The sequence below is a fragment of the Euprymna scolopes genome, chromosome 18 (assembly GCF_053919585.1).
Source record: "Euprymna scolopes isolate OS-2025 chromosome 18, ASM5391958v1, whole genome shotgun sequence".
NCBI classification, from domain to species: Eukaryota; Metazoa; Mollusca; class Cephalopoda; order Sepiida; family Sepiolidae; genus Euprymna; species Euprymna scolopes.
In genome coordinates, this window is record NC_136499.1 from 107,455,007 (window position 1) to 107,467,124 (window position 12,118).

The window sequence follows — 12,118 nt, forward strand, 5'->3', positions numbered from 1 at the left end:
AACTTCTGTTGTATAGGACAAATAATTTAATGTGGGAATATAGCTCAGTGACAGAGCATTCAACTGCAAATCGAGAGGTTGCCGGTTCAAACCCTGGTGTCCCTTACTAGTTTAATTTTACTGCTTTCTGATCAATGAGCTCAATTTGCTGGGGTTTGAACTGAGGACCTCAATATGCATGCTTAGAGAAGATGAACAAGATGTTGGTTTACATTACATTTAAACTTCTGCATATCAGTACAGTCATGGAAGCAGGCAGCAAAAAGAGACTTCCAAAGTCTAGCTGTTCAAGGGAAGAAACTATTAGAGTAGAAAGCCTTTCTGGTATTTGGGAACCTCAACAGTAAAGGGGTGTGATTTTGTTGCTAAGTGGTTTTGTCGGAGATATGTATGTCTAGGGGGCACAAGTGCAATGAGTTCATCAGAACACATTGCATTAAAATACTTGTAAAACAGGCACAGAGATGCAACATTCTTTACTAGAACATCTGTTGCATAAGATACCACAAGTCTGTTTCCCAACTTACTACAACATGATCGTTTTCAAGTTTAGTATAAGCAAATACTTGTTGTTCTGTCCTCTTGGATAAGCTTCTGTCCATTCCATGAACAAAGTTTCTTCCCTAGAACTGCCTGCCTGTGGAACACTGTTCTGCTGGCCTGCTTCTCGGTTGAATACAACATGGTAGCCTTCAAACCGAATGTAAACAAGTTCTTGTTGAGCCGTTACGATAAATAATCAAATTGTGCCCAATTTACACCATTAATAATTATTACACTACCACCTTACATTCATTAATCCTTATCCTCGAGTAGCCTTCGGCCCTTGATAAATGGTGACTCCCAAGTAAAAAAAAAAAAAATTAAAAAAAAAAAATGGGGAGTGAGTAAAGACGGTTATAGTTCAACTGATCTCTTTGAGTGGCCCCTTTGCGTTGAAGTCATCACACAGCTGTAGAATAAAAAAGGTTTCAATATTTTGTGTTTATTCACAAAAAAAAATTGATTTTCTTTTTATCTAGTTAAATGAAACCTAGCTAAATATTCAAATTTGTGGAAAAACTTTAAAAGAAAAACCTATCTTTCTGTAGAAAAACGTCTCGGTGTCCTTTTTGTGTCACCGAGTATAACCCTCTAAACGGCTAAACTGCACATTCCATGTATACACCTAAATTTTCATGTGGAAAACGATACATTGTATACAACCTATACATAAAGTATGGATTGGATATTATTTTAACAAATTGTTACTTATTAAAGAAATATAATAAATATATAAATCTTCACTTTTTTTTTTTTTTTTATCTCCCTTGATCTGACAAGTTGCTACGTTTAGCAACTTGTCAGATCAAGGGAGATAATTTATCTAAAATTTTAACTTATTTTTAAAATTTTATTTAAAAAATTTTTTCAACAATTTTATTAACTAGTGAAAGGAAAACAATTGTTTTTTTATTGGAAGAAAAAATATTAATACAATTTAAAGAAATTGGCTATTATAATTTTATATATCTTTTTTTTTTATTTTGAAATTCATAAAAAAATATGGAAATTTTAAATGGTTAAACTTAGAATGTCTTTGCACCACTTTTTTTCTGCTGGTACTAAAACTCATGGAAAAATGAAGTTTATATTACACCTTTTATTAGGTAATGCTAGCCTAAGTGCAGAGCATGTGAAATATCTAGGATTTTGACAAAAAGAACGAAGATGGCTGTCGATGGCAATGTTGTAGATGTGTAACCCCTGCAGGGCATCTCAGGTGCATAAGCTTGTGGGTTGAGATGCAGCTGTGCTCTCTACCTTCGTCACTGGACGCCATCTCTATCGACAATCTATCAACACAGTCCGTCTGTTAAATTTCGGATTTATTTTTATGACTTATTCTGGCGTTGATATGCGCTGTGATATTCCTGGCGAGGGGGGGGGATCATTTCGATTATCCACCAAGAAACACATATTCTATTTTAAAACCACATCAAGCCATCATCATCATCATTAGAATTCAGCTGTGCGAATTCCTCTGAATTCGTGTCAATGAGACCACCCAGGCGACAAGCTGTTCCTTAATCAACTAGCAAGGTCTCTCGGCATCGCTCGGTCCCCACCGGGTCACAGATGTACCTGTAGATCAGAAAGCAGCACCTGCAAGTGGTCTATTTTGGCAGGAAGGTATTTCATATGAAACAGGTAATAATCTTATTGTTTTGCTGGAACCTTGATATGCAGTAGACCATAATGTAAACACCAATTAATATTGGATCACGTGCCGTAGTCTAAAATTTCCCCTAATTTAAAGTGAAAAAAAAAAGTTATTTCTTTTGATATATTACCTTAAGCTAAAAAATAGGTTGTAATTTCTATCTTATACAAAGTATATTTTTTCTGATTTTAACTGTAACTTATAAATTTTGATTGAAGTATTTCTAAAAAAAAAAAAAAAAAAAAATGGATGAGGGAATAATAAAAATAAGAGCTCCTGTAATTTTATGTAAAATGATAGAAAAAAAAAAAGGAAATGATCTTACTTGATATAAGTTATTAGCTTAAACTAAACAAGGCTGATAGCCATTAGTCGCGTGCTCTCGTGTAATGAATGAATGTGTGAATGTAGGATTGACATGAAATGAAACTAAAATGACCAAAAAATGGGCTGAAATGACTTAAATAAATAAAAAGTAAATGACTTAGAATTACTTTAATGAACTTAAGGATGAATTGAATGCCCTTAAGAATGACTAATGCTTAAAAAATGACTTGAATAGCTTTGAGACTGACTGGTTGTAAAGTGGGTGATCATTTTACATTAAATTAATACAGAAAAGTGATCCCCCACTTTATATCACAAAGTTACAAACATAATACAGCATGTAGTAAGAACAGATACTACACTTTGATCTTTGCCAAAAGGCCAAGAAAAGCTTAACAAGCTAAGAACAGGGCTTTGATCTTAACCAAAAAGGCCAAGCACAAAAGTGTTACGGACAGACGGACCCACTTATAGAGTCACTTGCACGCGACTAAAAATGGGTTGTAATTTCTATCTTCTATGCTGCATTTTTTGCATAATTTAAACTAAATATAGTTCACATTTGGACCCGCTTACGCATAGCAGCTGTATTCCAAAATTCGTAATCATTTGATCAGTGTAAGAGTGAATTCTGCGTATACAAATATATAAACAAATACACAAATCTAACTTTGCGAAATAAAAACATTTTCTTTTATAATCCGTTCATGTGTTTACATCGAGCTATTTCAACAAGGGAGACAACTTTATACTATAATTTTCAGATTTATTGCCCTTATTAAAACCACATTACAATAATGATTGTACCTATTTACTATGCCTCCCCACGGGACAGAGTTAGACACCAGGGTCGTTTTTTAACGTGGAGAAAAGGTACAAAAATAAAAATTGTCTCAGTCGTGAAGGATTTCTCCTCCACCGAAAGAGAACAAGAAATAGAAGTGCAGCATCTGAAGAACAGATACTACACTTTGATCTTGTCAGCATTGTTTTATATATTAAAAAAAGAAAAAAAAAATGTGCAAAAAAACAAAACAAAAGTGTAAGGTAATAAGAGATGGATGAGAACTCCGATGTGGAGAAAAGTATATTTGGATGGTGAAGCTATTGAGGTTGTCAAGAAGTTCTGTTAGCTTGGTGGATACTATGTGGCACAGCAAGGATATGGTACTAGTATGATTACAAAAGTTAGGAATGGATGGAATAAGTTCAGGGATCTTCTGTCATTACTAACCAGCAGAGAGTTTCCACTGTCGATCAAGAAAAATCTCCCAGTTATGTCTGGGCCATTTTTTTAAAATTTCGTAAAATTGTACTTGAGGTGTCTAGGAATGTTCTTAGGTTTGGAATCAGAATATTTCTAAGTATCGATAATCAAAGAAATCCCATTAAAGAACGAACGGTGCAATTTTGGCCAAAGCTAACCCACTTATATAGCCTAACATCACATGCAATTCAAGTAGAAAGACCCAACATATAAAATCAGTACTATGTTCTTTGATAAGACAGTAGTTTGCTTGAAATTAATGTTTCTGTTTAGAGCACAACTGAACCATGATACTTGACTTCTGAATTTTAAACTTAAATTCAAGCCATTATATAAAAATAATTTTATAAAATCAACAGTAAGTTCTCTACAGTGCAATGTTGACTACAATGTATTGTGGAGTAAGTCACTATGGGAAGGCATGTGAAGCTTCCTCCCAGTACGCCAACTAGAGCAGGCAATTAATCAATTTAATTGAAAAATGGGTGATTTCACCAATTTCAATGAGAATAAAAGTATGGGAGGGTGAGGCATTTGTTGGTCCTTATTCAATCCCAAGCAATGTTGGGTCTCCCTGCTAGTTACATTATAAAAATCAATAGAATGGTGTTTTTAGAAACATTATTTCATAGTGTTCAATCTATATATCTATAAAAGTGAATGTGTGTGTCTGTGTACATTTCCCTACGCAATATCTCTGTCAATTTTAAGTCTACAGACTAAAACTTTGATATACAGGGTACTGAGATTTGGGAAAATCTTTGTGATTGGTTTTTGGCCAGAAATTTGGCTGTTAAGGGGTCAAAGCAACGATCTGACTTTTGAGAACTCTACCAAACTCCCCCCCCCCCCAAAAAAAAAGCTCAAAACAACTTTTCAATCAAAATAGCGGGGAGTGCTCGTGTGATTTAAAAAAAAAAAAAAAAAAAAAAAAAAAAGCTCTGGTGTCTGGCCTCGTATGTGAAACACAAAAACTTACGTACAAACTATTTTGCCCACATGGCCATGAGGGTTTATGACATTGCAAAATAAGCTTTTTTAAATGTAGTTTTAGTTTGATACGCACGCGTGACTTGCGAAAAGAGCGATGCGAAAAAGGATCCCCCCCCCTTCCAAAAACTGATCCAGTTAACTGCCACAGAATCTTTTTTTATTTTTCTTTTCCATATTATGCATCTGGAACATTATTCTTTCAAATGGTACCAGTTTTGATCTGGTCTGATGCGGATGACAAAAGTTTTAGCAGACATACACAAACATAGGATTGGACCTAGTAATTCATTCCCGTTAGTCCATACTTTTCTCAATAACCACAAATTTTTTGAAATTTTGTACAAACATTAGTCATGATGAAAGTAAGTTTTTGCCAGAACAGATTCTCCAGGATAACTCTGGTTACCACCTTCCTCCTTAGGGTGTTTATGGGGGTAAATTGCCCCAAATCGTTCATCTGTTTACATGTTTCTCAATAACCACGCCTTGGATTATTTTGAAATTTTGTACAAACATTAGTCATGATAAAAGTAAATTTTTCACCCATGAAGGAGGACCCCACGTGCTAAGCTTATTTTGCACAAAATATATACACACTGATAGCGAAGTAGAAATCACAACACAGTTGATCTACAAAAATATATTGCTTTTATTCCACACCAACAATCAGCTTTTCGGTGACAAGTTAGTCTGTGTTTTGACGTTTACTGAAAGGCACAGGGGATGCGTAGTTAGGTAGTTGTCTGGTGGTGAAGAGACGGGTGACACGTGCTGCAGCTTTCTCTCTCTCTCTCTCTGATATTTTATCTACAACAATTTTATTTATTAACTCATTTTCCCATTGGAATGTTTAATATTTTCTTTGCCTATTGCCTCAACTTTTGACCGATATCAACTCGCATATTTCTGGGTCAGATTATGCATTCCATTAAACAATGGTCGAAAGTCCTGAATTCTTCACATTGTAATCCATTTGCATGTGTGCAACTCATCGAATGTTTTTCTTCCCGGGGTTGCCTGCCAATATCTAACACCTGCTTCAAATGCAATGCATGGAAATGTGATAGTAGCCTGAATTCGCCTTGAATTGTTGCGTTGTTGGCACATTTATCTCTCTTGGAAGTCTATCGTAAGATTAAAAGTGACTCTGCTCTAACTACATTAAAATCAGCAATGAAATAGTGTCTGTGACATTACCCAACATGCATAACCTTAGTCGCAAAATAGATGAAAAATAGGAAAGAACTTTAACTCGCTAATTCCTGTTGGAACAACAAGATTTATTTCCTAATTCTCCCGCCACGTGTGACTACGTGTTATGGTTGTGACGCTATCCAGGTCTGGAACATGATCTTGAACGTCATCCACATCTCTAATGTGCTCTTTTTCCTTTTTATAATCTTTCTTTCTTTACCAGTGACATCATTTTCCATGCATTTGCATGCATGGGTCCACGCTCTGTTACAGTGCCTGTGTAGACCTCTTTCGCATGCAAGAGTGAGTAGTACGTCTGAAGGTATATCATCATGCTTTGTAAGCATGAATATTGAACTTCGGTGTGTTTAAAAATAAAGTTAAAAACATAAAATTCCATGTAATCTATTATATAAAGGGGATTTGTCTGTGTGGTTTATATGCCCAGCTAAAAGTCTAAAACTACTAACCAATGACTCACAAAGTTTACATTTTCTTGATTGGCATTGTTCTGCATGTATAAAGGCTAAAATTTAAAATAAAAATATTCTCCTTTAAAAGGGAAAGTTACGCTAAATGAATGAAATTTTTTTTTCTACACATTAAAATAAGAGTGGAATTAATCGGGTGGAGCTGAAACAGGGATGGGAAGCAGTATGGAATAGTGGAGGATAGAGAAAGTGAGAAAGATAAAGAGATTGCTAAAGAGGGTGAGATAGAAAATTTAATCCAAATATACTCCATGTACTATTTAGCTTCTCTTTATTTGTCTCATCCCCTCCCCCCCACCCGGACAATGCTGGGTAGCGCTGTTAGTGTTAGAATAAAGGAGAAAAAAGAAATTTCCGCTTAAGAGTAGTTGTGTCGCAGCAGGAAATACATATAGAGAATGAGATCGGCTCTGCCTCTTGAATGTTTATCATCAAAGCATGAGGGTATCTGGTTTCAAGGCTATCATTACTCTGATGAGGATTGGCCAGGTATATTCGTCTGCATGGATTTACTGTAAGTCATAAAGCAAATCCCAGAGTAAATAATGGAGTTATTCGTTGTTCGTTTTCATTGTTTATATTATTCTAGGAGTTTTCTGTTAAAGAGCAGAATTACATGCACAGGAAGTTGTATCTGAGGGGAGGTGGAGTATATATGGCAGAGAAGTAAGATTATTTCTCTTGTGTGTTTGGTGTCAAGGCAAAAAGATTTAGTTCTGTCACAACGGGAGTTGGAAGGAGATGTTGCAGCTTATCTAGATGATGCACTTGTCAAGTGCTGTGAAAAATAAAGCAACTCTCAGAGCAAATGGTCCTGGATATGACCTTAAACTATATCCGATGGTTAGGCCCCAGCTTGCGGGTTTTGGGGAGTGTGGAGCCACCCTTTAATTGCCAGTGCTCCCAGGTCCACTCTGACCCAGAGTGGTAGTACCTGTTAGGGTCCCAACTATGGGTTAAATAGAAACCGACTTGAAAAAAAAAAACAAAAACAAATATATTCTATTAAAAAACTTTTCTTCAAAATCACTGAATTCGGCATTAAATAACCTGAAAAGGGTTAATATGCCGTGCAACACAAACAACCAACCAACCAACCCAGAGCAAATAATGGGAGTTATTTGTTGTTTTTTAATTGCTTCAGTTATTCCAGTTACAAAGAGAAAAAAAGTTACTATTTCTATGACTGCTACTGTCACCACTGATGAGATGTCACAATCCAATGAGCCAACTATTTGCTTGTTAACAAGATAGACTGTTAGTTTCTGTCAATCACAAAAATATTGATAATCTTGTGGGGATCCCAAACTCCCCATTCAAAGTTACATTGTTGGAATTGTTATACTGAATTCAAATCCTATCCTTATTTTGTTATTTAATTCTCATATTTCATGATCAATGTTTCTGACAAAAGGAGAAAAATTGCTGTTTCTGGGTTGGAATATGTTCCTATTTACAATGCCTCCCCACAGGACAGAGTTAGACACCAGGGTCGTTTTTTTAATGTGGAGAAAAGGAACAAAAATAAAAATTGTCTCAGTCGTGAAGGATTTCTCCTCCACTGACAGAGAACAAGAAATTGAAGTGCAGCATCTGAAGAACAGATACTACACTTTGATCTTGGCCCGTTGATTTTGAAGTAACATTTTTTTTTATATAATTCCTTACATTAGGTGGCTTCATATCTTGTCAAGAGCGATTTTCATAAAAAAAATTCATGACCATTTCGATAACATGCAAAGTGATTGTACGACTTTATTTTTGTTTTTTACTGGAAGCAATTTAAGTTTTCTAAGATAACTAGCGAGGGGTACCCAGCGTTGCCCGCGTATTTGGAGGTGTGTGTGTGTGGGGGGGGGTTAAAAAAAAAGTAAGTATGAGGACCGAACCCTTGAGGCAAAGTTGTAAATTAAAGTGTGAAAAAAAAACGTGCGATGTTAACCATTGCCCCACCGCGACATGCTTATGGAAACATATTTGAATTTATTTAATTACTTGGATTTAGCAGGTGCACGTTTTAATGAGTTAATGAGGTCAAGTTTGACTGCGGGATTTCATTTACTGCTGAACGCTTTTTTTTTCCCCCAAGATGTTATAGGAAAAAGACTAACCCACATGCGGTGAGCAAATGTTGAATATTTATCTTCCCGAAATCGAGAAAATTAAATAGACAGGTGAGCTTCGTTGTTAACTGTGAGATATTACCATTTATATGTGATATAAAAAGTTTTAAAAAGTTGTGACGCGAGCGACCGCTTCTCTGAAAGAAGCCTTTTGTAGACACACAGAAAAAGAGAACACACATACAAAGATACATTTTCGCTTTTATATTTATAGCTTGATATAACAATTCAAGACAGATGGTAAATTACTGTTTAAGCTTAATTGGATCTTATGTTCTGATGAACAGATTGGTAAATTTTACGATTATTTACAATAGTAGAATTCTTTTAAATAATCAATTTCTGACTAGTTAGAACTATTTTTAGTAACTCCCTCTGTGTTTCATTAGCTACCTGTCTAAATCCATAACCTTTAACCTCGAGTGGCCTGTGGGCCTTAATAAGCAGTAACTTGTTTGTAAAAATAAATGTTTCCTATAAACGAAGAGAAAGGTAATTTTGGATTATGTATAAGGAAAATTCATAGTTTAGTGTGAGATTTAAAAAAAAAAAAAAAATTTTTTTTTTTTTTTTTTAATATAATTTGTTTTTGTTCGTGTTATTTGGATTCTTCGGACTACTGCTCTCATCTTGAGTGTCATTTTAACGTTTCGGTTGACGTAACCTCCGACTTTCAGGTGTGTCTTGTCGAACTCTGGGAATCTTTCTGTAATTTCAAATGGAACTCTTTATTTAATCCACGGAGGTAGCGTGCTCTTGTTTCGTCAGCCATAACTAGGTAGAAGTCCTAATTAATTTGCATTTATTTTTTTTTGTTTTAAGTATTATCTGCCTTTAGAAGACTAATTTTACAACTGAATTTTACCAAGTAGTTTATCCACTATGCCATGGGTCCTTGCAGACAATTCTAGTATAAATTTCAGGAACTTAACGTAATTTATTCTTAATTATGGCTATGTTTTAGTCTGGTTACTTGGCTTTACCTGCTACTTGTATCCTTGCATCAAACAAAAAAAACAAACATAGTTTCAGCCAATTTAAAGAAACACCAGAAAGCAGCAATACCACTTCTTAAATGAACAGGAAGTCAAAATAAAATTCAGGATTTCCTGTTTATAGTGAAGCCAAGTGACTCCTTGTACACTGCTCTATCTGGAAGTGAGGCCTGTAAAACTGCCCATCTTTGAGGTTCGATTGTGAGCTAACGAGGAAAGAACCAAACATCTTTCTTTGGAGGAATTTAAATTCCTCCAATCAAGAATGTCTAGGAACAAAAAGAAATTCAATTTCTAATAGTGCCACATGTTTTTTTGGGTTGCCTTACACCAATACCCAAATCTCGGCTTAAAAGTTCAATAACTCAGAAACAGTTTATTTTAATAGGTTTTAAACGTGATTTTTGGATTCCTCGTATGGAAAACTTTATCCATGCAAATTTTCAAGGTTCAACCTAGTCTAGAAATTGATTTATGCCCAAAAACGTAATTTCATAATTTCGCGAATTTGCGCCTCGACGTGATATACGTAAAATACCAAAATTGCGATATTCCGGAACCGCTTAGTTAAAAGCTCAAATTTTCAGGATTCCCTAGTTTTTATGATACCAACATATCGTGAAAGTTTGGGAAAAAAATCTGAGAGGTAAGGGTGTCATGGTCTGGATGATTTGAGATGGAATTACCCGGGAGTGCCCGGCGTTGTCCGTGTGTTTGTTGTTGTAAAAGAAAAAAAGAAAACGTTTTGGTAGGTAGACTCGAACCCAAAGCCTTGTGGCGAAGGTGGAAAAGAAAGGGGGGAAAAAAAAAAAGTGGCATCTTACCTGTTCGGCCACGATGGGAGGGGAATGAAAAGCGATTAAAAAGTTAAATGATAGACACGTGAACTAAATGAGGCCAAACATCATGCCATAGAGGGAATGAAATTCCGCACTTAACTTTTGCTGCAAGGCAGTTTTTCTTTTTTTTTTTTTTTTCCCCCAACTTTGGCTGCGCGGTAGTGTTTTTCGTTTTGTTTCCCCAAGACGTTGGGGGCGGGGGACCAGCTGGCCATAAAAGGGGAATGTCCAAATGAATAGCAATTGTCTGATATGATGGGTTTTGGCCACATTGATCAAACCTTGTTGCTTTCTGGATGTCTTGAGTATAAGTGCCAGGGAAGCTCATTTTGCTACAGGTTCAGTTTCACTTATATACGGAATAGCTAAAAAAAAACAAACATGCGCCGAGTGAAAAAAATCATGAAAATAACATGTAAAAGTCGCTGAAGTTAAAGATGCATGCGAGCTTGTTTAGTGAATCGTAGATATTATAATCTAGACAGTATTTAAAAAATTCTAAGAATGAGTGACCCCGAGTGAGCCCCCCCCCCAAGCCTTTGGCGGACATACGAAAAAAAAGCGCACACACACACATTTTCACTTTTATATATATAGACTAGCGAGGGGTACCCGGCTTTGCCCGGGTGTTTTGAGGTGTGTTTGGAAACTCCGGGGGTGGGGTTAAAAAAAAAAGTAAGTACAGGGTTCAACCCGAACCGTTGAGGCAAAGTTGTAAATTAAAGTGTGAAAAAAAAACGTGCGACGTTAACCATTGCCCCACCGCAAGATGCTAAAGGAAACACGTTTGAATTTATTTAATTACTTGGATTTGGCAGGTGCCTGTTTTAATGAATTAATGAGGTCAAGTTTGACTGGGATTTCATTTACTGCTAAATGCTTTTTTTTTCCCCCACCCCCAAGATGTTATAGGAAAAAGACTAACCCACATGCGGTGAGCGACAAATGTTGAATATTTATCTTCCCGAAATCGAGCAAATTAAATAGACAGGCGAGCTTCGTTGTTAACTGTGAGATATTACGATTTATATGTAATATAAAAAGTTTTAAAAAGTTGTGAACCGACCGACCGCTTCTCTGAAAAAAGCCTTTTGTAGGCACACAGAAAAAGCGAACACACACACATACATACATACATACATTTTCGTTTTTATATTTATAGACTAGCAAGGGGGGGGTACCTAGCATTGCCCAAGTGTTTGGAGGGGTGTGTGCTCGAGGTGGGGGTGTTACTCAAAACATAAGAATCAGCGAAGTAAAAAAAAAACAAAAAAGAAAACAGAAAAACGAACGTTAAAACTTATTTGAAAAATAAAGCGGGGGGTACCCGGGTGGGGGGTTAATCAAAACATCGAAAAAAAAAAACACAAAAAAAACTAACGTAAGGCAAACGAACGATTTTAAATGTAAAAATCGAAAAACAGAAACAAAAAAGAAAACAAAAACGAACGTTAAAACTCTTAAAAAAATCTGAAAAATAAAAACCAAAAAAACACGTGAAAAATGGCTTAAATAAGCCTGTTCCAATATTAAAATTTAAAAAATCGGTGGGTACCCAGCGTTGGCTGGGTGTTTTTGGGTGTGTGTGGTTGGTGGGGGGTGGGGGGTGGGGGGTTAATGAAAACCTAAGAATAAGCGAAGTACAAAAAAAAAAATACAAAAACGAACGTTACGTGAAAAATGGCT

General features: G+C 35.8%; 1 protein-coding gene and 1 pseudogene across 2 annotated transcripts in view; one reads left to right on the plus strand and one right to left on the minus strand.

The window, feature by feature from the left end:
- Positions 1 to 12,118, plus strand: part of LOC145297746 (mediator of RNA polymerase II transcription subunit 15-like) — a 179,902-nt gene that overhangs the window by 23,825 nt on the left and 143,959 nt on the right. The gene's annotated exons all lie outside the window — the stretch shown is intronic.
- Positions 2,788 to 2,923, minus strand: LOC145298008 (U2 spliceosomal RNA; annotated as a pseudogene).